Consider the following 24533-nt stretch of genomic DNA (forward strand, 5'->3'; position numbering starts at 1 on the left):
AATGATCTATGTAATCATTGAAATAGTAAATGAAATGGTGTAAAGGCCCTTCATTTCACTTATTGACAGTGATGGAGGGGTGCCTGAGCCCTGCTGCTCAGCTGTGGCTTTTTTGCCTGACCACACAGGTCTGCTTAGGCAGACACAAACTTTCCAATGAACCAAGTGGCAAAGCAGAGCTAATGGTTGTCTACTAGATGCTGCTTTTCCTTTGCCACCTTCAGATGCTGTTCAAAAGGGCTCTACTGTAACTCTGGTATTTTGGGTGTGCCATGCAAGCAGTATATCTGAAATGGTAATCCCAAGGGACAAAGCCTTTCAGTACAGTGCATGGATTATCTTGCTGCATTCAGCATGAATCAAAATGTTGCTGCTGTGATTGTTTGGTAAGCAATAACATTATGTTTATTATTTTACATTTTAAAAGTACTTCTTATGTGAATCTGTAATTTTGCCATAGCTCTGATGCTGTTCATCCCATCCTGGCAAGAAATGTTGAGTACATGATGTTTTTCTTCTTGTTTCTTACTGATTGTTAAAACAGTTCAAGCAATGAAGTATCCTAGAATACATGAAAATACAGCTGGAAAGGATGCCATATATTGTAGCCAGTACCCAAGCAATTTTTCTAGGTGTATTTTTGGGAAAAATGCAGATATTATTGACTTCTCTCTTAAATGATGTTGCGATTGATTTTCCTTTTGTGTGCTGCTCCATAGCATGAAAATATTACTTGTTTTATAATAGGAGATTCTTTTATATTAATTTCAAATTTCAGATGTGTGATGATAACACCAAGTATTGACCTCAAATGCCACTCTTAGTAAACCCTTTCTCACTCTGGAAACAAAAGAACAGCAACCCTGAAGGAAAGGTCAGGAACTTGTCCACTCTCTTTCTCTGTTCCCACCTTGCATTTTTCCTCAGGCTGTCCCTGGGCACATATACACCTCTGAAAGGACACAAGTCTCTGTGTTCCTCTTTGACAGGATGGGGTCAGTTCTTTGCCTTGGCTCCATGGGCCTTCAAAGTGCACCCAAAAGCTCCAAAGACTTGCAAAATTAAAGAGGTTTCCCTTATCTTGCCATTGGTTCAGTTGTAGTTCACTTTTTAGCCAGGAGACATTATCACTTCTCAGTGTACTAGTCACTCTTTCATGCCTGCCTTTCTGATCCAGATGTCTAGTTCCACCATTCTGGTAGCAGACATGCTTCTCATGACAGCTCTAAGCAGAGTAAGCCTTGGCTTTACAATGACAGGATTAGCCTTTCAAAAACAGAAAGTAGCTCCCCACAGAGGACCAGTTCCATGAAGCCATGTATGAAAACATGCATGTATGTAAAACAGCACAGAGAAACCATCTGCTAGCCAGAGAGCTTGCAAGCAAAGTAGTGTAAGCTTCTCATCTCCCCAGGAGTAGCTTAAGTCTCATGTCTTTCAGAGGCAGAATATTTTACTCTCTCCAGCAATGTTTTACACAGAAAAAAAAAACAAAACAAAACAAACCAGTGGCAATGCATGAGGGGTGAAAAGACTTTTATGAGGGGTGAAAAGACTTTTCCAAAGACCCATGATTCCTTCAGGAAGGAAAATATACCATAATTATTTTTTTTCTCACCCTCCTGACTCTGCATCTTCCAGTTTCTGTGTTCTTTTCTTACAGATAACCAGAGGTGATGTCCAATTTGTTTAATTAAATGAAAACTAAACCTGCTACTAAGCAATAGTTACTAAGCAGGAGTGAACCATTATTTATCATGAGAGCTGTAAGAGAGCCCTTTCTATGTGGCCTCCTAGCTAACAGCAATAAATTAGTAACCTCACAGTATCCTGATAACTGAATGAGGTTCCAGGCACCCGCTCAAACCACTGGGGTCAGGAGATAGTTTTTCTGTGTTTTGCCTCTGTCTTTGTTTAGGCAATAGAGAAATTATTTCTGAGATGGTCAAAGGAGATTGTTCCACGAATATTTGAAATACTTGGTCCTCACTTGAGAAGATGATGTTCTTCTTTTTCCTCTGTAACTGATTAAGGAATGTGAGATCTGAGTTTTACACTGTGAATTAGCTTTGCTAAGAACCTGTCAGCTTGTTTGGTGTAGGGATCTGAAAGACATCATCTTGTGGGAAGCTGCATTTCATGTCCCAGGTGAGCTCACCTGTAAGGCACCTGCCATCCAAAGAGGCAGCTGGAGACTCTGTGGGTGAGAGGGGCACCAGTGGACTGTCTGAGCTGGCATGCTGTCCTGGGTTCAGCCGGACACTGGAACAGACAGTGACTCAAAATCAGACCCAGCCCAGCCAGAAGACACTGCTAGCTTTGCTTTTCTGCCACAGCTGCATCTCGATCTCCAATTTAAAGCTTCTGGGGAAAACAAACCCAAATTCCTGGGTGAAGAATGGTTCCGATCGCATTTAATATTCAAGGTCAAGTTCCTACCATTTATTATTTATTGAGCTCTGTGAGCTTGCTCAGCAGCGCACAATACATAAAGACACAGACTATCATAATGGATTTGCAGTCTAAATTTCACAGTGTAAGATAGATATTGGTACATATTATACCTGGTAGTTAGGTCACAGTCCGGTCTCAGAACAACGCAGAGATTTTTTTAAAAGCTTCTTCCATTAGTAGTCCATTAGAGTCGCATAAACTTTTTAGATTTGAACAATTAATCCCCCTAAAAATATTCAAACAGATACATTGAATATTTTAAATACATTTAGTACATGTGGAAAATGCTGACCTGACATAACTATGTATCTATGTCGTAGCCACAGAACGGTAACAGCAGAGTCTGAAGAAGTGGTTTCACATTCTCTGTAGTAGTGCAATCAGTTTAAAACCATTGCCACACACCATTCCCAGCGCCAGCTTCAGTATGATGTCAGAGCCAGAGTAAGTGGTTAGGACAAGAGGCTCATGCCGCAGGGCACATAGGTTTTGCAGGTCTCTCTTCTGTGCTTGCCTCACAGGCATGTGTTTCCAGAAAAAATCCGTGATGTCACAGGTTAATCACTGCTTTCATGGGGGGACCCCAAAGGTAACATCCTCCCAGTCTCTAAATCTGACTACATCCACGGAAAGCAATGGAAATACAGCAATGTGGTGCAGTGAAGGATGCTGTGCTTGTAGCTCTCTGGAGCCACTCTCTTGATAGGATGAGGACGCAAAGAGAAGCTCATTTTAGCAAAGCAGCTGCCATCAGCTAGTCCAGGAGGCTACAAACAGGAAAAGGTCCTGGAGAGCATTGTCTTATGGCAGCTCTTACAAGAGAAACCTGCCATAAGACTTTATTTAAGAGTAAAATGAAGAAACCCAGGTGGGCATGGAAAAGTAATAATCATCTGCAAAATGAGAAAACAGGGTGAAAATGCTTTTGAAATCATAGTGTAAGTGGTTATGCTACCAGATGTGATCTATCTGTATGGGAAGCAGTCAGAATAGCCCTTGTCATCATGATGCTCTTCCTAACGGTAACAAGCATACGTGCAGCCTCAGGGAGCTCCCTCCATGTATCCTTTCACAGGGTAGCAGACATGAATGCTTTGTTGTATGGTTATTTCTCTTGGTAAAGACTATTATTTGATTTTTGGTTCTGAGAGCAAACTTTTGACTATTTCTTTTGCCATTGGAGTTTGTTAGAGCTGTGTGCAAGGGAAGCAAGAGCTCTGTGCAAGTCTGTGTCTGAGGGATAGGTATGTGCTAGTGAAGCTGTGGTCTATTCTACCTTTTTCACCTCCTACAGTGCCCTGAAGACTGCCTATAGAAGCTGTTCCCACTAAGACAGAACCCAAATCACAATGGGGATACTTGGCTTTTCCTAATTTGCACTTTGCACTTTTTGAACAGCAGATTACTTCTTAATTTCTCCCCAGACCTTCTGCTCTCAGAATTCCCTCTGTGCTGATTCAACAAACCAGTGGAATTAGGGACATGGATGGTAAGCTTGCGGAATAGATGCATGGAGGCTGGGGACAGAATAAATGCTGAAGTTGTCACTTCTACTCTACAGGGAGCTTGGACATAATTTCTCAGCACTGTTTTTTGCCAGTGGGTTAGCTTCCTAACAACTTTATAGTGGAACATTGAGTACATACCCTTCGTATTTACTTTGACTCGAGGTACAGTTTTGGTGGGACCTGTGTTTTCCTTTTCAATCAGAACCATATTCTGTTCTCCACATTATTCAGCTGCACTTTTTGTCCCTGCAAAGGAATAGAGGCTTCAGTGGGGCTTGAGTTTATGGTTAAAAACAAATCTCTCAGAGCCTTTCATAAATATGAGCGACATTTAGGGAATCCTACAAGTGTCTCCTGGGATCCTACCAGAACATCACATGGAAATTTGGAACTCCTCTACTAAAACTGGGAGAGAGCTGATTACTTTAACACAGCAACAGACACAGGCAGATATTTCTTAACACATAGGATAAATAGGACAAAACACTAAAATCCAGTTGTGCGTTCAGTGGCATTTCTGTCCAAAGCTGTGTGCCCACAGCTCATCTTCTCAGTTATATACCACATGGGAGAATGACTTTTTCTTCTCTAGGTTTTTCTGTGTGTTTGAAGGGCTTTTTGTGTAGACAGCAACTCCATGGGGATGTTTCCCACCTCGCTAGCAGTGGGAGCAGCCACAACTGCTAGGGAACATCTTAGCAGCAGTACTGTTCCCTTGACAACAAAACACTATGGCAAGCATTTACCACAATTAAGCTGGTTCAAGCAGAAGAAACTTGAAACATTTACGGAAGAGACAAGAAAGCAGAACATAATTTTGCCTTTTACTCCTCCTCTGCTGCCTGGAAATGTTTTGTCAATTTTTCTGATGATATATCCATCACCAGCCAGTGGATCTGCTGAATACTTTATGGGCTTAAAAAAAAAAAGACCTCATGATTCCCATAGGCACTCCAACCTTTTCTTGTTCTAATTTCAAAGGCCCTTTTGAGTGGGAAACAAAAGGTTAATTTTCTCCAGCTTGCCCAGGCTGACTTAATGTAACAGAAGGCAGCAAATTGTATTGATTTAGTGACATGCAACTGTCCAGAAAGAGCTATTTATACATTATTCAGGACAAACACTGTCATAATGGACAAACAGCAGCAGCATCTGGGATGTTAATGTCTACAAATAAGATTATTCTTTGAAAGGATTAGGACGAAGCATTTTGTGTAATTAGATTTCTCAGTTTCAGGAATGAATTGCCTTTTACCAGTAAAAGCTGTCACTGGGGGAGCCATTAGCTCCTTATAACTGAATTAAATGCATAATTAGTGACATGATCGCATTAGGATTTGTTTCATTTTTAACTAATCCGGGGCGCGGGGGGGTGGTCTTCCCAGGTCGCCACGGCCCACCTCAGCGGGGACCGGCCTCAGCTGGTGTGCTGGAGCCGGTAAAAGTCAGGCGCGTGTGAACGGGAGCTGGGGCCTCGCCACGGTGCTCGTGGGGCTATTCATCACTGGGTGGTGGGTGACAGTGACTGATGGGCTCGGCCCGGGCCTGGCACTTTACCAGTGCAAGAATCATACGAGCCAGGGAGCAGAATGACAGCTGGAGCGCCGTGTCAAGTGGTGTAGAGACCAGAGCTATTAATAATCTGTGCCACATGATCTGTGCCGCCAGAAAACAATGATTTAGACATTGGTTAGAATAAAGATTTCACATTTAGTATGGGGGGACTAGCCTAGCACCAGCAGAATAAATCGCTATTCAATCAGCATGTATGAAAATAAGGCAATGAATACATTAAGGGTTAGCAAAAAGGAGGGGAGTGGCTAAGCCCCAGTCCAGGATGAATACTGTTAATCAGTATTTCCTCAGGCTTCAGTTAAGCTTGCAAGTGATGGCATTAAGTGGTACTGGAAGAGCCACTCCTAAATTCTCCGGCTGATTGCAAGTAGAAACAGTAAGGAAATCCCATAGGTCCCAAAATTTAGCATCCTCCTGGTCCTGCAGCTGTGCCCAGTCGTACCGTTCCAATTTCAAAAAACACAGCAGACACCTTTTGCCAAGGAAGCCCTTCCTGCATCCATTCTGGAGAAACTGGCTGAGGGAACTTGGGCTGTTCAGCCTGGGTGAAAAAGTGGCTCGGAGCAGGGAGACCTTATTGCTCTCTAGAACTACCTGAAAGGAGGTTGTAATGAGGTGGATACTGGTCTCTTCTCCCAGTAACAAGTGATAAGACAAGAGGAAATGACATCAAGCTGCACCAAAGATTTAGATTAGAGATTAGCAAAAAATTCTTCATGGAAAGGGTTGTGAAGCATTGGAACAGGCTGCCCAGGGAAGTGGCTGAGTCACCATTCCAGGAGTTATTTAAAAGAAGTGTACATGTGGTTAGAGCTAGGTTAACAGTTGGACTTGATGATCTTAAAGGTCTTTTCCAACCTAAATGATTCCATGACTGTAGACTTTCCTGGTACAACTCTATTTTTTTCCAGCCTCTACTATGTCAAAGGGAAAAAAATGTGGACCAGCACATTCTAGCCCCAACAACCATGTGGACCTGGGAGGGCCTGTGATTCACTCTCCAGAAATGGTGCACAGGGCAAATTTGTTCTTAGCCTCTCCCCAGCATTTAGCGTAAGGGTCAGCCATGAAAGTGGGGAGGCTTGGCAGGTTTGCAGCCACCAGATGTTTGTTTCTGTAGCTCTGCTTCAGTGGCTTTTGTAATAGTTCAAACTGTGGTATAAATCAATCTCTGAATGGCATTTCTAGTGGTTTTGTCCTCAGTTCTGCTTCTCTGTCAATTAAATACCAGTAGCAAGGCTGTCTTACCCATTGTGCATTTTAACTGGGCTCCTTGATGTTTACATGCTTCCTCCAAATGCTGGGTTTTGCCAGGATAATTCAGATATTCCTCGTTACTAGATGGTCATTTTATGGACAGCTTAGATTAACAGAGGGGGGATCGGAGCCAAATTCCTGGAGAAGTTCTGGTGCAGATACCATCTGAAATATTGGTGCTCCTTTCAGAGAGATGTGTTTTCACAATCTAACTTTACTTGTATGTGGAGTCATTCTGATTCAGCGCAGCTAATCAGCATCTGAATGCCTGTGTCACATTGTGAGTTGTGTTACCACTAGTGTCTGATAAGACCTGACTGAGGACCAGGTTTCATCTGTCCCAGGTGCTGAAAAAAGATGGTCCCTGCTGCAAGGAACACAACATCTTATTCCTAGACATACTTTATTGTTTGTCAGGGAGTGTCATTTTGGGGGTGTAAGGTACATATGAAAATGATGGGTTGTAGCCAAGACTCGGTTTCTCAATATGAAAATGGGAAGTCAGAGCAAGTCTCAGAGCGCAAAGCATGGAGGAGCAGCAGAGGAGCGCTTGGGAAGGCCATCAGGTGAAGGGACACCTCAGATGCGCCTGCTCTCCACTTTCTGCTGTCACCAAGGGCCTTTCAGTGTCCCAGGTACTTCGGCTTTTCCTTCTGTTTCCTTTTTCTTTTTAATTTTCTTGCAACTGCTTTCTCCAGCCCTGAATCAACGCTTAAGTGAGTGATAATAACTCATCCTTTGTGGGGTAATTTTTTGCTGTTTGTGTTTTGTACAATTATAAATTGTATAATCTCAGCTCTCACAGCCAGAGCTTAATATATTTGACTTTATTGCTTTTCGTTTTATGGAAATAAATTACTGCTCACATTCTGACATTTAAATTAAAGGATCTGCACTAAATCTTGTGTGCCACAATAAGAAATTAAGAGAGCATTCCTTGCTAAACAAGCAGAGCTGGAAGCTCCAGTCTGTCAAGCATTCTGTCCATTTAAACCAGTTTACAAAGAGAACAACATGTTCAGTTCATTCTGTGCTTCAACACCAGTTAGCAGACATTGCTACCCAAGGCAGACTGGGTCCTGGATGTCTAAGGATGGCTTTCACAACACAGAGGAGGTCAGCTGGGGAGGTTTGTTGTGTCCTAGGATGTGCATGTGCCACACTCATCTCTGGAGGGCTTTATTTCCCACTTGCTTGTGGACAGATTCATGATGAGGTATGCTCTCAAAAATCATATGCAGAATGACCTGACAGGGGGTCCCTGCTTGGCTCTGCACCTCTAAGCCTTGCACAAGCAGGGACCAAAGTAACACAAAGGTGGTTTAGAAATGGTAAGCTTTTCAGAAATCACAAATTGGGAAATGCAGGGGGGGCCTTTTGGTTTCTAAGCTCTTCTTATGCGTTGGGGTGGTGATTTCAAGCTTCTCAGTGCTGCATGAAGAACTGAGATGTTCTTCCATGGAAAACTTGATGCATTTGTGCAGCCCAGCCTCTGCTGGAGTATTTCATTAACTATTTTATGAAACTCACAGTAAAATGTTGAGGGCTGGCAGGACTGCATCTCCAGTGACATTAAATGGCACTTTTGTTTCTTTCCTTTTTTTTTTATTTTTTTTTTTTTACTCCCATTATCCATTTTAACCATTTGCACCAGCCAGGGCCTTCTTTACCTAAACAAGAACAGTAATTTTAGCCAGTTTGTTCCCAAAAGCGAGCTTCACTGACTACAGACCACTGTAGTGGTACTTCACCACTACAGACCAGCTGTTGCAGGGAAATATTGGAAAGAGTAGTGCCAACAGAAAAGCTCTCAGGACCAGCTTTTTCTCTGGACCCACCTACCCTACAGCACCTTTTCTGTGTTAAATGCCTGAATACTGTGTGAAGTTTCAACCCAAGAAGATTATACATTTCTAGGAGAAAGGTGAGTGGAAAATACATTTTATGCAGTTACTAGAAAATCAGATTTCATTGTGATATCTGTCCTTCCTGGGCTTGAGGCCAAGACTAAATGCAAAATAAACGAAGAGCACAGCAACCTGGATACAATTGCCCTTCAGTTAGTTCAGTACCTGAAATCAACAGGGAACTGTACTTCTAATGTATATAGGGCTAAAACTGGACCATTTTAACAGCTGGAAAAAGCAAGCAGAAATACTTCAAAAAATTAAAAAGTGAGTTTTCTTCATCTGAATCTGCCAGTGCCCATTTCCCATGTAGGAAATGAGTGCACAAAAAAGTATTGCTTTTCATGAGGACTTTACAGAAGTGAATTCAGTAATGTTTGTGAAGGGCTGAGGTAGTGATGATGGTTAAAGGTTGTATCAGAATTCATCTGTGCAGCTTTAAAAGCAAGATTTCCTGTCTCAGGAATGACAGACTTTGCAGCCCCTACTTTTGTCTGCATTATGTAATAAATTGTACTGCTACTTGATATAAAACAAGCAGTGCAATGTCCTTAGGGTTTGATGCCAAGCAACCGCTATAATTTCAGAATCCCAGGGGAAAGCAGACCTTTGGGTTACAAAAGACAACACAATTAAACATGCTCTGAAGTGTTCCCAGGCACAGAGGCCACTGGCTTGCAGCTTTGCTTGTAAATCCTCTTAGCTTCTGGGGCAGGGTGAAGCACATACACTGCTTTTTGTGAGTGATGCCAGGTGCAGATGTGCACTCTTTGGAATTGTACCTGGGCATCTTTTAAGAAGGTGCAGGTTGGCATGAACCAAAACAGTGTCAGGGAAAGTTGTAGCTGTTTGCTGGGGCAGATAACTGCATTCACATGCCCAGAACTGTGCTCATCTAGATGTAACCTTGATGTCTAATTGCCCCAGGTCCTGGTGGTCTGCCCAGGCAGTCATCCTTTAGCTTCATTTCTTTGGTTGACTTGGTTAGAAGAATGTTATTGTCTGAAAAGTCCTTTTGTGTGCTTATATTGATGCAAATTAGTGGCATAATTAGGACAAAATGCAAAACAGCCATTAAAAGCATTAAAAGTTATACCTGGACCTGAGATACAGTGTCAGGTAATGAGCAGCCCCAAATGGCTTTGATATACTCTCACAAGCATACGAGTAGTTTATGTTTACACATTTCAAGTAACAGCATGTAGCTATGGATACTCAGCTGACCTCGTTGGTTTTACCCCACAGTGAATTCTGACCTCTTGAAATTGTTTGATGTCTTCCTTTCTCAGGGGGAAAGAAAAATGCAATATACCTTAATAGTGAATACCTGTCCCTGGAACAAAAGTGGGCCTGGAATGACACCTTTCCCTCCCTAGTACAGAGATCTGAAGAAGATCTTGCTGAAGTGCTTGCCTTTCCTGCCCCATCCACCCCAGCTGCTTGAGCACGTCCTTGGTCAACCGCAGCCCATTGGACTGCCTTGGCCGCTGGAGGGCACCAAAAAGAAACGCAGCATCCAAGCTAACAGTAACCCTAGGCTGGCTGTGTCTGTGCAGGGCTGAAGGCAGGAGGGCCTGCGGGGTGCGGGGGGTCTGCAGGAGGGCTTGGACCCTGCTTCCCTATAGCTGCCCAAGAGGGAAACAAGGCATTGTTTCACATCCCTCTAACTGCATTATCATCTCATGGAGGTTTACATATTCCAAATCAAATTCGCAACATAAATGGAATTTAGGGAGGTAATTGTCTTGTTTCCAAACCAAAAATACACGAAAAAGTGATGAAAATTTGTGTTTGCTTTCAAATGTCAATGTACTTAACAGTAATGATGTTTAAAATCTGAGTTATAACAGAATCAAAGGGCAGTGTGTTTCCCCTCCAGCCATATGCTTTTGAAGGTTTAGAAAAAGCTTTTGTTAAGAGTTTCTCCTTCAGCCATATCTGTAAGTGGAAGCAAATTTCTATGCCTGTGAAAGCTAGGCAGGGGACATTCTGACCTTACAGTGTTCTCCCCTCCATGAACAAGGGTGATTCCCCAAGTGCTGTCTGAGGCAGACACAAACCCCTTTACCTCCCATTGCAATGGCTAACAATCAACAGCCAGAGCACAGCCCTTGCATCTGGCATCTCTGTGGTCAGTGGCCAGCCCACCTTCCCAAGCAGCAGTGGCTATTGCCAGCCCCGCATCAAGGGCTTGGAGTGCACCCAGGGCCTCCACAACAGTGCGAAGCCAGTGCACTGAGAGCGGCGTTAGGGATCAGTGGTGATAATCCCTCATTCTTGTGAAAAGGAGAGGGTGGAGGGAGGGGCTGGGGACTTTGTGTTTTTCTTACACTCGCATACAATAATTTTTCTTTCCAAGACTGAAGCAGTTACTTTTCTTTATTAGGAATAAAAAGTCTATTTTTAGTAATTGGTGCTGTGTTGAAAAGAGCAGAAAGTTGGAGCATGTTACAACTTTTCTTCAGAGCAAGTGATCTAGATCTAATCCCCTCTGTTTCATCTGAAAACCCCCACTTACGTACCCGAACATAAGAGTAAATTAGGCAGTGCCTATGAATACTAATGCCGCATAAACCCTACTTTAAGCCTCTAAAAATGAATAGTACCAAGATAACTAAATGGGAAGAGGCAAATTCAGAAAGCATTAGCATTGTCTTTAGGTGCTTTGAAGAAAAATATTTAACTTTGTACCAAAAATATTAAGAGGCTTTGCAAACTGGAAAGTAACTAGAAAAACCTTTGTGTCTGTTGCTAGTTCAAGACTGAAGTTTTTTATGACAGAAAATAGGTATCAAAGATGCAACTGCATGTGCAGCTGTGTCTGGAGGTTACTATTTTGTGCTGTTTAACCCAATCCAACCAGCGAAAGATTGTTTTTTTTTTTTAAAGAAAAGTAGAAAGGGTGAGAGTAAACTTGCGATATACTGAGTTCTGCTTTTGTGGGGTTTTTTGCAGATCTCGTGTGGGTGGGCTCAGTAGTCACACAACAATCCAGTATATAATGGGAAACAAGATTTGGCCTCCCTCTTTTCAAAACAGATCTGGAGGTAGAGGAGAGACTGGGAGAGGAGCCTAAGGCAGAAAGGCACTAATTTAGTCATGGAAACATTGTGCTGCCTCCAGCCCTTGAAAGTAACAATCCTCTGGTGGGCTTCTTAGGTAGAAGTAAGGTGACGTTTTTGTTCCCAATGTGAATCATGACTACAGGGAGGTTTCAGAGCAAACGAGGCGAAACAGCATAGGAAATTCTGCTGACCCACACTCCTGAGAGGAAGAATAGCTAGAAATAGTCTTTCTTAGAATATATGCTAAGAATATATGAGCATATAGAATCCATACACTTACCAAGAATGACTCTCAGTGTATTTTAAGAAGAGAAAGGATATAGAAGGCAGAGGGGAGGGTGAGCACAGAGAAGTCATGTTCCTTTCTGAAACCACTTAGCAAGTCAATAGCACAGGTAGGAGTTAAAGGTGGATATTGCATTTGATGTTGCATGCCTGCCTTGCGCAGCTCTGCAACTGCACCAGGTACACCACAACATGGACCAAGAACTGGGTCTGTCCAGAACACAGCTGCACTGCTTTGAGACCAAATGAGACTATATCCAACCCATGTGGGTGTCTCTTTATCTTTTCATTGAGTTGTTTGAGATTCAGGGCTATCATGATTGCCATGATCTAGCATGAGGGGAGGTGACACTCCCATTGCCACTCAGACCTGGTGTAGTGTATATTTCCCTTCCATTTCCTTCTCTTACCTTCTCCCCATGCTTTGTGTTCCTTGCATCATCCACATTGTGATAAGCTTGCCATTTTGAATAGGGCCATGCAAAAACCTTTCCCAGATTGGTTGCTGGTGAGTGTATCACCAAACACTTTATGGTTCAACAGAGGGCAGTTTCTTCTGTGAAAGACAGGGGGGCTGACATTATCAGAGGCTGTTTATGGGCAGGGAGAAAGGCATGTTGGTTGTTCAAGCAGCCAGCTTGCTGTGCTGTCAGCTCACACCAGGCACAGGTCAAGATTTTACAGCTAGTGCCATTTCTCACATTGCAAGGAGAAGCTGTACCTGCTGCCACTTGCTGGTTTGCTTAGGGCTGTAATCCTGCTCTGGAGACATCCTCAGAGAAGCATCCTCTGGCACTGGCCTTCTCGCAGTGAGCATTTTCTTACCCAGTCTGGAAGCAAGTATCCAGTGAGTAGTGAGGCTTTCACCTCCTCTGGACTAGTCCAGCACACACCCACCGCGCTTACTTTCTGGGGTCTCCCAATCCTGTATGTGGCATTTGGTGTCTATGTGCTTATGTGACTAGGGAAAAATCAACCCCACCAGTCTTCTTAGCTGGATGTCATCCTTAACTGAGGAGAATGGCAGCATCTCTGTTACTGCAGAGGAGAATTGAACATCACTGAGGTCAGGAGCCATGTGAGTCGAATTTCAATGATCTCTAGTAAATGCCAAAACAGATGAAGAAGCCCATCCAGAAAACTGTAGTGTAAGCAGCTGGGTTTTCAAATGTACTGTAGGAAAGGAGGAAAAGAACAAATGTGTGTAGGAGCACAGAATTGTGACAATGTAAGCTGCGATGTTTCGTGCTCTGTTCGTACCTATGACATGAAGCATCCCTACTGGTAGAGTTTATTACCAGGGCCTGATTGCCCAGACTGAGAAAATCTGTCCTTAGAAGGAAAGGAGAAGAGGTCTCTTTTTCTCTCTCCTTCCCCAGGGCTTCACAAATAACTCTAACAAGATCAGTCCCCTGCCAATAAAACCAGCCATCGTAGATATGCTGGCTTGCCTGTCTTAAACCGCCCCTGAGACACTTAACCTGCTGGATTGCCTTTCTGCAGACACCTGCCTGAGCAGCAGACTAAACAAACAGGGATTCTCAACTGCACAAAACTTGGCCCCTTTCAGCAGGGCTCCCATCTGTTAAAAAGCCATTGTCTGAGCAAGTGTTCAGCTAGCTGGGGAGGCAACGCTCTTGCATATTGAGCTGCCCCTGTCCCCCATAAAAGTCCTCTTTAGCATTTTCTTTTCTCCCCTGCTTCCATTGCCTGATTTATTCATTGGTTTCACCTCTTCTCCCCTCCCCCTGTGGTTCATAAGGAGGGCCTCGTTGTCTTCTGTACCTCGGGGGTCATGTCTTTTCAGTCACTGGGACAATACCCGCTGCTGGCATCTGCTTCCAGATCCAATCAGCCATATTGTGATCACATCCTGCCAGAGAATTGTTCCTTCTTTTGCTCGGCTTTGTTGCCAATTTCATGCCATGTATTGCTCCATGTTTTGTGCTTCATGAAGCTGTCACTGGCATAAAAGTGGCCTAACCAGGGTCATAGTAAAAGGGGTGGGAATGAAACATCCACCAAAATGTTGAGCAGGCCACCCACCAGCCACACGCACACACACACACGCAGGCAGGCATGCAGGCATGCAGACATACAGGAACACACACGGCATCCCACAGCGCTTAATTGGCATCCCGCTGGGCTGCTTTATGGTGTGCTGAAGAGGCACAAACTTTGACAGGGAGCTGTGGCATTTTTATCCCTAGTAAAGATCAAAAGCAGAAAATTTTCTTGGCATTTCTGAAGGATCTTCACTCCCTTGTATCAGAGAAGCATTACTTAGCCCTAAGCGTGAGAGGTGAAACTGGTTACTCGGACAATTGCACATGAGTCTGAGTTGCTAGTGGGTGTCAGAGGGGAAAAAGTACCCGTTAAAAAGAAACCTCATAGGAAAATTGCATCAGTGACACCTGTCACTCCAGCCTCTTGGTTCCCATTCTGAAATCCTTTCCAGAAGTTACACCAAGGTCTACTGTGAATCCTGACCATCATCTTCGATCTGAGCTTGGGTATAGTTTACTGGAGACTGAGCTTTATGCTACTTTTAATGTCCATAAGGCAGGGGAACAAGCCCAAATCACTGCGCAGAAGAAGCTGGACCACCTCTGTGAAAACAGAAGTATGCTTGGCTGATGGCAGAGAATCTGGCCCAATATTACCTATAGCAGAATTAGTGCTTCCCTTGCAAAATACCTTGAAGTCAAATAGGAGTGAATTACATGTTTAGACACAAGAAAATGGAGAGAAAAACATCTTTGGTTTGTTCTTGGGTTTTGAGGTTTTTTTATGTTCATTTGTTGTGTTTTTTTGTGATGTGACAGACTCATCTGGTGCTCTCCTGTGTCACCCCAGCCTCCATTTGCTGAGTGCTGGGAAGGTTTCTCATGGTTTATTTCCTGCCTGTTAGAACAGCCTGTAAACCTTCGGGAAAGAGCTCATCCCTCACAGAATACAAAGTAAGTCCAAGCAGGGTCAGGGGACTTCTTGCCTCTCCTTCTGAGGGGAACTGATTCCCTGTTTCCTTTCTTTTGGCTGGCTGCTGTCACTTGCATTCACACTGGGTACCACCTTCCCATGCTAATAACCCGACGGCAATCAATAGAGCTGTTCATGGAAGGAAGATAAAGGAGAGGGATACACTCACTCCCCTCTCGCTTTATGCCACCATGCTTGACAAGCGGGCTGGGGAGCAGGGACAGACCCACGTACCCCCGGACCCTGGCATCCCAGGAGGGGATGCCAGGCACCAGGCAGCTCCTGCATGAAGCCAGTATGAATTCCTCTCTCTATGCCCAAAACTTAGTTCCTCTCAGAGAGTTTGGTTCTCTTGGCCCAGTTTATATGGGCAGTAATTCCACTGAGGCCACCCTCTATTCTCCTCAGAGGAGGAACACCTCGTGAAGATTTTGTAGACAATTCGGTGCAAAGTGCAGTGGCAGGAAGATTATGCCTTGTGAGTCTCCCCCGTGGAAGTGGGGCTCCTTAGGTAAAACCCTGGTGGTTTTGAAAACCCAGCAAGAACCTCAACATCTTGGGGTACCTCACCCCCAAGCTTCCCATCTGCAGGATATCTGCAAGGAGAGAGTGTGTGGGAGAGGAGAAGGAAATAAGGAGAAGAGAGGACTCGTCCGCCTCCCAGTACACTCAGAGGAGCTGGCTTCATTATTCTCACAACCTCTCTGCAAAGTCTGCTGGCAGAACAGGATTTCTGCAGCAACCTGGGGTCCTCACCATGCACTCACAGTTTCCTCTGCAGTACCCAGGTTTTATTTATATTTAAAACCGACATTGACTGCGCAGTGACAGACGCACGAGAGAGTAGGAGGGCAAGAGACAGCTTTGTGAGAGTGTGTGTGTGTGTGGTGTGTGCATGCGTGCGTGTGTTAAACAATTTCATGGACATCTGTCATGCACAGTTAACTTTGCATTGCTGCATTTTAAGTTGTAGGCCTAGGCTTGGCCGTCAGTGATAAAGTAGTTGGCAGTTTTCAAAAAGCCACTGGATAACAGAGCATGAATCATAAAACACACTACTGTGTAGCAATATCCAAGTTCATTCAATGCAATGAAACCATGCAGAGGACCTTTATTCCCAGCTAATTATGTGGAAACGCCTAAGACAATAAAGCATCTGGTGGTCTTTCTTCCCCATTTCAATTTTTCTCAATATTGTGACAGGGGAAAGCATTGTGCCTTTCCCAGGGTAGTTGCTGTGAAGAGGAGTAAAAGCAAGGGTCAGGGAAGAGCAAATAGATGAATTTATAACTTTCTTTTTATTTATTCCTTTGCCATTGTTTCTCTGGAGACTCTTCCTTCAGGGCTGTATTTTCAAACCACTATTCTCACTACACTCTGCCTGAATACTTTTTTTTAATACCACCCAAACTGCCAGGCCCCTCTGTGTTCTCTGTTCTTTTTCTCTTCTCTTCCCCAGATGCATCCAAAAGTTGAAATCTAAGTCTGTGCTCTAAAATCTAGGTATTTAAATAAACACAATGTAGAAGCCTAGAAATAAGTAGTGTTTCACTGAACAGGGAGAGGAAGGGTTTGGTTAGGAGAGCGTTCCCAGTCAGTTTGGGGATGTTCTTGTAACAGAGGCTTCACGGTTCTGTCAGGCTTATTTTCTGTATATGAAATGTGGATAAATCTGCTAATTCAACAGTGAACACTCAGCAAATTTCAAATAACCTCAGAGCAAATGATTTCTCTGTCACAGATTATTTCTAGGCCATTGAATGACAACTATTTCTCCCTTGGCTCCCAGGCTAGGGTTCTCATAAATTAATATTTAACAAACTGTGCTGATTCTGTATTTCAGAACAAAACACATGAGCTTGATTTTCACTGGAACACCCTACTTGATCAGACTATAGAATATTTTTTTCTTTTCTGGCCAAAGGCTGTAAGAACAAAAGGGAGCAAATGAACCATGTTCAGAGTATGGTAGGCAGTGGGAAGGAGGAGTGTAGATTTTGGAGTAGAATGAAATAATTATTTCCCTGGTTGCTGATGAAGTGTCTGGCTAAAAGTAATATCTTGTAAGTGTTAAAATAGGGCTTGCTTGGTTTAAATGCTGCTAATTACTGTCCTCCTGGGACAAAAGCTGCAAGAGTGTGATTTGCATATCAACTCTGCTCTGCTAAGATTTCACCTGCCTTGGCCAGACATGGTGAGGCTGCTTGGAGCTCCCTATATCTGGTCTAAAATGCTTAGTAAATGCTAACAAGCAGCTGCTCCAGGAAGCAGATTGTCCCATACCAAGACAAGATCAAGAGTGAAGAAGCCTGAAAACTCAGCTTAGACTCATCAGGTTGGTTTGGGTTTGCTTTATTTTTTGCATTGCCGTTTGCAGAGAAATGAGAATCCAATATTAAACAAGTGCAAATGAAAGAAACAGTGAAATTGGAAAGAAAGAAAGGTAAACTGTTTCCCAAATTGGTTAATACCTGTGATCTTTCCTCAAGAGCAAATATTTCACATGTTTTTAGGCTGTATCCTCTGTTTTGAGCATTCTCAGCTGCCACCATGACATCTGAGGACTCTGCAGCAATCAGCAGTTTAGCCTCAGAATATACATAGAAGTATTACTCATCCTCATGCTTTAAGTAGTTGCAATTTGTACAGCACAGAATGAGGCTCAGCTTCACTGTGAGGAAATCGACTCTAGGAAAGGAATTGTGTTAGCAGAGACTAATGCAGACAAGCAGAATATTTAGACTAGGAAAATTTGTGGGTACCATGGATTTGGGAGATGTAGAGGTGGAAGCATCAAAGAGAAACTCCTGATAGACCAAATGCATGTCAACATGTGGAGTTAAGTAGGAGGAAGCAGGATCAAGGAAGAGGAATTGTTTCTGATGGGAGAAGCTCAAAGCTGAATTTCAGTCACTGCCACCATAAGGAAAAATTCCTGTAGTGGTAGTGTATTCTTACCTCCTGAAAGGACCTGACTACATCAAAACTCATACCTCTGGGAAATATTTTAAGCAGTATGTAAATTTTAAATAGGAACCCTGGGTCAGGGAGGGGCTGCAGTATAGCTAAAATTGCCAATTGATTGAGCATGGCATTCGAATTTCTACCACTTGATCCTCTGCATGAAGTGTAGGTCACATCTGTCCTTTCCTACTTTTTAGGTTTTTGGTAAATGAAATAATAATTATGGCCACAGCTTTGACATCTAACAGTGAATGTTATCATTAATTTGCTTCTAATATTTCAGTTGCTTTGTTCAGTGAAAGGGTTTGCGATTGACAAATATGCAGTCCTGTTATTAGCCTGGCTTTCCTTAACACATAGCACCCAAACAAAACAAGACTTGAAACGTGTAGCAGAGACAAACATACAAAATAAAAAGAGGCAAGGGAAACAAAAAGCAGAAGCAGGAGGAAATACACAGAAATCATCAGGTGAAATCCAGCTCTGCAGGCAAGTCAGGCTTATTTTCTTCCTCTTGGGAGGCCACAAAAACATCAACCATTTCATCTGCTCCCCTTAGCTCTTCGGAGTGACACCAGAGGGTTCCTGATAAGGCCACAGGTTCACGTGACATCTGTCTTTTATTTATTAGTGAGGGCAAGCACTTGTATGGAAAAAAAGTTCTTTAGTTTAGCAAAAGGCAAAAATCGAATATGCAGTCTTCAGTAAGATATTCATTATTGCCTTTCACCCTAAGGTTTACAGGCACCTGAAGGTGTGGTGAATGTTTTACAGCCTAGAGTGCATGTAAAGCTGTACCAGTAGTAATCTAGAATTGTCTGGAAAAAGAAGGTTGGAAAAAGAAAAGAAAAAAAAAATGTGTGTTGATAGCTGAGTATATGCACATAAGAATGGAAAAGAAGGGAAAGGAAAAATAGCTACCTACACAAATATTCAGTTTTAAATGAATATGGTAATATCCTGGAATTGCTAGAATTTCTCGGCTGGCTGCAGCATGGTGGAACGTGTCTATCTGAAAAGGTCACATTTCCCAGTTGTGCTGTGGAAAAATATTCACAAATACCTATGTTACATTACAGGGATTTCAGTATTTCAAGAGTGTGCAACAGATGCATGCTCAGAAATGCCAGTGTAGGGCTTGAAATGTTTTTTCCAGCAGGGTAGAATTAGGAATATCATATCAGGAGGCTGTGACTGGGAGAGACAACTGTACACTGAAAAATGCAGGTGCACCAGTTTTTGTATGGTTTCAGCAGCATGCCGAGTGGGAGTGCATTTCTGCTAACAAACCCGTTACAGCCTCCCTTGAGAACTGAATCCTAAATGTGTTTCTGTTTCTGCTCTTATCCTCCCACTGCCCTCTCTGAACGGCTAAAGGATCCAATTCATTCACCCTCTCCCTTTGTCTCCCGATCCACATCCTTCTCAGTGAGCAATTAGTATTCATTACTATATCAATTTTTGTCACACAGATTGTTATCCTAATTACAGTCCCTGCCTGGGAGACACAGATGTAAGAACCAGTTTGTTTGCTGGAGTTATCCTCAGGTGATTGCTTCAGTGTGATGTATTTATAAGGTTTTTTGAAGCCACACCAAAGGGAAATGAAAACTCCCTAAACCTGAGCCAAATGACATTATCTTCTTTCAGTGGGCTGAAGAAGGCAGGTTAGTCTTAATTATTTATGACTGAATGTGTAGAATACCTCTCTGGTGATTATACATGTCTCTTTTCCTCAGTCAACCCAGTGACAGGCAGTATCATGTGGAGCCTTGTTTACAGTTACATGGCACTACATTCACTTACACCATGTTACATGGCAGAGATTCATGTTAGAGTTAATTCCTCCATAACACTGGGCAAATAAATTGCAAAAGAGTGGTGGGAATCTTGATCTGAACCTTTTGAGACAAAACAGGCTGAGATTTTCTGCAGATGGTGTGGTCCTGCTCTCACTAGCACTTGCGTTCTCTTGCATCATTGCATTGGAGCAACATTCAGGACAGCCGCTACGCTAAGAATCTGCTTCAAAGCTCATTGCAGCCCCTGGAAAGCCTCCAGACCGAAACCACTTTGCCTTCCCTTTTGTTATGAACATTTTTGAATGCTGGATGGCACTGAAAGGTAACTGACCCTGTGTCTTTTGTAGAAGTGGAAAGGGCCATACGGCAAAACTATTATTCTTAATCAATGAAACATGTACAACACTGTGACCCACCATGAAGCCACAGAGAAGGTATGCTAAAAATGCAAGTGCCTCTTTGTGATCCAGATCTGCTGCCTGAGGTGGAGGTGTCATGAGTGACTGCAGAATGAGTGCAGGGCATGGCAGGCCCTGAAGGAGTAATAGTCCTTGCCTACACTGCTTGTGGCAATACAGTGCAGAGAGCCGATCTGCTCTCCAAATGAGGTCTTAATCCATTGGTTATAAAGCACTCAGAAGACAATAAATCTTCCACAAATTCAGTGGGGGAAAAAAGGGGGATCTCCAGGGGTGACTGACAGCCAAAGAGTTTAGACTATCACTCCCAAGTATACAATACTAAGATGCTGAAAAGATAGGTTACTTAGCAGGCACCACGCTCTGACCTTTGCCACTATTTTGCTTCCAGTTTCCAGGCTAGAGTTCTTCACAGAGCTGGTTTGAGTGTCAGTAGAACATGGTAAATGCTATCAGTGGACTTTCCATCTGCTCCCTGATTGGGAAATGCTTGAATTATGCCTGATGTTATGAAGTCTACAAACGTTCAATTTTATTGATCACTGATTTTGGCACAAAGCACAGCCTGAAGAGCCTTCCGGTAATCTGCAGAAACCCATCCTGCTCCTAGGGCCACTGAAACAGCACTGTCAGGTTACTGAAATGGTGTTTCAAGTATCCTGTTAACCTCAGGTCACAAGCTAAATTTATAGGAAGGGTTTCAGATCTGCAAAGTCTATAATGGCAGTACTGGAGGTGAGCAGCTCTTGCAGTCTTACAGGCCACGGGGAGTGGACATTTTTAAAAACAAAGTATTTTTGAAGTAAATTTCTCTAATTGATCATGTTAGATAACTCACATACTTTGTTCTTCCAGAAGTTTTCCAAAAGGAAACTAAGGCATCAGGAATGTCTTGTTTGTGGTCCTCTAGTGCATTTTGGTAAAAATAAGTCTAAACTGATATAAACTGGACACAGTGGTTTTGAGACAGAGGAATTAGAACCACAACAGGGTCTTATGCCTTCAGAAAGCTTCCTGGTATGCTGGAAGGGCACTCTTATATTGATATAACATCCAGATGCTTTGCAAATGCAGTGTGGAAAATAGCACCATGACATATTAGGTGTTTGAAGTTATTTGATGGAGATTTCTTTTGACTTTTTTTGAGGCTACGAAACTCCAATAGTTCCTTCTCCCTTTTGGGAGACTTCTGTTGAAGTTCCTATGCAAAACCAGCACAGCTGTAGGAGTCTTTGAAGGGAGCTTGCTATCACCTCAGCAGACAGGCTGCTGGCATGGATGAATTAGCACAGCTGCTGTCTACAATGTGATCTAGTTCACATGGCCATCAAAAAAAAAGAACGGTTTGAGTTTGTTAACATATTATGTGAACAAGTGAGTAAAAGGCATGTTTAAACAGTGAACAGTTTCCCAGATTCTGACTTTTTATAAGCAATCCATTATTTTCATTATTGCTTTTGTATTCTTGCTCTGTGTTAACTTGCTTGATTCCACCTTAATGGTTTGGGGTTTATCTGGGCTTCAACAGCGTTGTTGGATGCTATTCTTCTATTTAGAAATGGGATTCCATACTACATCAGCCCTATGATCCTGCTGCTCATGTGCTACTTGTGAGTGGAGACGCAAACATGCTTTCAATCCAGCATTTTGTTTACTAGGAAATTGGGCCAAATTCCTCTGCTGTGAACTGAAAAAAAATCCCTCTCCAAACTGTCTGGAGAAAATAGAGTGAAAAAGGGCTCCATGTTTTTTACATTGTTGTATCTTGTGCTCACAGTTTTGGGAAAAAAAAGGAATCCCAAATTAATGGGGGGGGGGGGGGGGGGAGAAGCCACTCTAGTATCTTTGCCTTCCAGCAATATTAAATCTCCAGTCTCCACCCACATGCAGCACATTGTATGCACAGATGGATGGTGGCATGGCCGAGTAGCATGGTCCTTTGTAAAGCAGAAACTCTGCCAACTCCTGGGCCAAAAATTCCCCACAAGGTACCCAAAAAGGCAAGTTTCCAATGGCAAGCAATAAGAACACAGTCAACAAAGACCTTGGCAGGGCTGGGTCCTAGCCACTCCTCGTGGCTCTTCCAGGGCTGCTCAGTTGGTCAGTATGGTGCCAGCAGGGGCAATTGATACCACACAGATTCTGTGCTGAAGGGTGCTGGCAGACTCTAAGCACTCACCCATGGCATGCAACAGTAGTCTGCCTCCAGGTCACAGAATAGCAGTGACAGTGACACTTACTGGCAGTGATGCTTAGCCCTGTTTTACATCCCAGCTGTGAGAAATGAGGACCTGAGATGAGTACCTTTGCTGCTGCAGTCTGCATCACTGGTTGCTCCAGAGGTTAGACAGGAGCATTTTTATGGGGTGGCTGAGAAGGGTTCATTTGCAGTGCTGTCAGGCCAGGCAGCCCAAACCCAGATACTCCCTTCCAGTACCGACAGAGGGAGGATGCCTGGGCATAGTAAAGCAGAACCACCCTAAGAAAAAGGGTAACTGCAGCACCAGGTCTCAGTTTCATTTGGATTATCCACATACATTGTATCCATGTCACATGTCTTCTGGTTTTTATAACAACTCGGCAAGCAGGGGAATCTTATTACCTGTTGTGGTCCCTCTTGTATTAGTAACACAGCAGAAACAATGCCAATGTCAACAAACCAGGGGAGGGTTTGAATGACCCTCACTCTAGAGCTGTGCTTATAATAAGCTCTTGGAAACAAGAACCAACTCCTCCATTCTAATTTACAAAAGCAACACCAGAAGCACATGAACCAAATCCTGATTTGCTAGGGAAGCATTTAAGCATAAGGTCTTGCCTGTAGTGGTAGACCCGTGTCACTTGAGTCTGCCTTCAGTCAAGAGGATAATCCAAATTGAAACATCACAACATTGAATTTGAAGGGGAGATGACTGTATGTTGGAGAGAAAAACATCAGGGGAAAGGTGTATAATTTAGTAGGAAAGTTTCTGGCAGTCGTCTGTACTGTTAATATATTTGTTCATATTGCTATTGCTGCTAAAATGTAGCTCCCCAAAGTATCTCAGCTGACATAACAATCTTTGTGTAACTGTGAGGCATTGCTCTCGCATTTCTCTCATGTCTTCATTCTCTGCCGCTTAACCTCTTCACCCTCACCCTCATCCTCGCCTTCTTCAGGCTCATCTCCTGCTGTGTGGCTGCTAGAAATCACTCTGCTCTCACTCTGTCAGCTACTTACTTATTTCTAAATCACTTCCTTTATTTTACTTCTCAGATTCCTCCACTTGTACAGTAATGCATCTGTCTGTGTGTGCTCTTTTACATTTTCCCTCCTGCTGGTTCTTTTACAATAGTCCTGTCAGAGGCACAGGGATTATTTTATGATACATTCTGTATTATCTCCTGTAACAGATTTCATATGGTCCTTTTCCATTCTACACACATGGCCTTTGCTGCCCCTCTTTGTCACATTTTGCAGTCTTGATAAGGCTTTCAGAGAACAGTTCTTGATTCGAAGAAAATTTCACATAAGCCTTCTCTAAGAAACTGTTTTATATGAAACTGCTTCACACTTTCTGTTAAGGAGGTATTCGAGTATTTAATTCTTGCTGACCTGCACCCCAGCACAGAGGCTGCTTCCATCTCACTTCTTTTTGGTGGCTGCTTCTGCATTAGCTACTCTTGTGCTTACACTGACGCTGAGGGGCTGAATGTGATGACACAGATGCAAGTTGGATCCCACGTCTCCCGTTGTGCTTCACTGTGGGAGACATGAGCTAGCTTCCTTGCAGCAGTAGGAGAAGCAAGGGAGATGTTCCCAGAGCAGGGGCTTGGACCTCGGGGAAGTCCCTGTGCCACTGGATTGAGCACACGGGGCTGCTCAGAGGGGAGACATGGGAACTTGCCAGCTCCCACAAATAGGGGCTGATTTGAAGGAGTGCCTGATGAGCTGCTGAGGGGAGGGAGGAACAGCTAAGCATCTTACAGGCAAATCCAACTGGTGCTTCACCACTTCACCTTGGTTTCAGAAAAGAAGGCTCAGAAGGAGATCTGAGTTCTCTGCCACTCAAAGGTATAGCAGGACAGGAGTGTAGCAGCAGAAAATTGCAGGTATACATGTACTGAATCGATCTTTAATCACTGTAACCTATCCTCTGTTCCCTTTTCTGAGTGATGTCTGGATGAGCAGTGCTTTGGTAGCACATGGAGCCTGAGCTCCGGTTGGAGTCTGGTTTTGTTGAACGATAGGAAAACCTGTAGCCTCTGCCCCCAGAAACTCAGGTCTGTATCTGTGCATATGTTTGGATGCCCTTGAGGAGACACAAACTTAGCTAGA

General features: G+C 43.4%; 2 long non-coding RNA genes across 2 annotated transcripts in view; both read left to right on the forward strand.

The window, feature by feature from the left end:
- The window catches only part of LOC134155547 (uncharacterized), a 48558-nt gene extending 37859 nt beyond the window's left edge, over positions 1-10699 (forward strand). The window contains exon 3 of the long non-coding RNA XR_009961614.1: positions 9991-10699. This is a non-coding gene — a long non-coding RNA (uncharacterized LOC134155547). The remainder of the gene's footprint in view (positions 1-9990) is intronic.
- The window catches only part of LOC134155548 (uncharacterized), a 230547-nt gene that overhangs the window by 193842 nt on the left and 12172 nt on the right, over positions 1-24533 (forward strand). The gene's annotated exons all lie outside the window — the stretch shown is intronic.

The sequence above is a fragment of the Pezoporus occidentalis genome, unplaced genomic scaffold (genome assembly GCF_034315485.1).
Source record: "Pezoporus occidentalis ecotype Australia unplaced genomic scaffold, CSIRO_AGI_Poc_V1 ctg79, whole genome shotgun sequence".
NCBI lineage: Eukaryota > Metazoa > Chordata > Aves > Psittaciformes > Psittacidae > Pezoporus > Pezoporus occidentalis.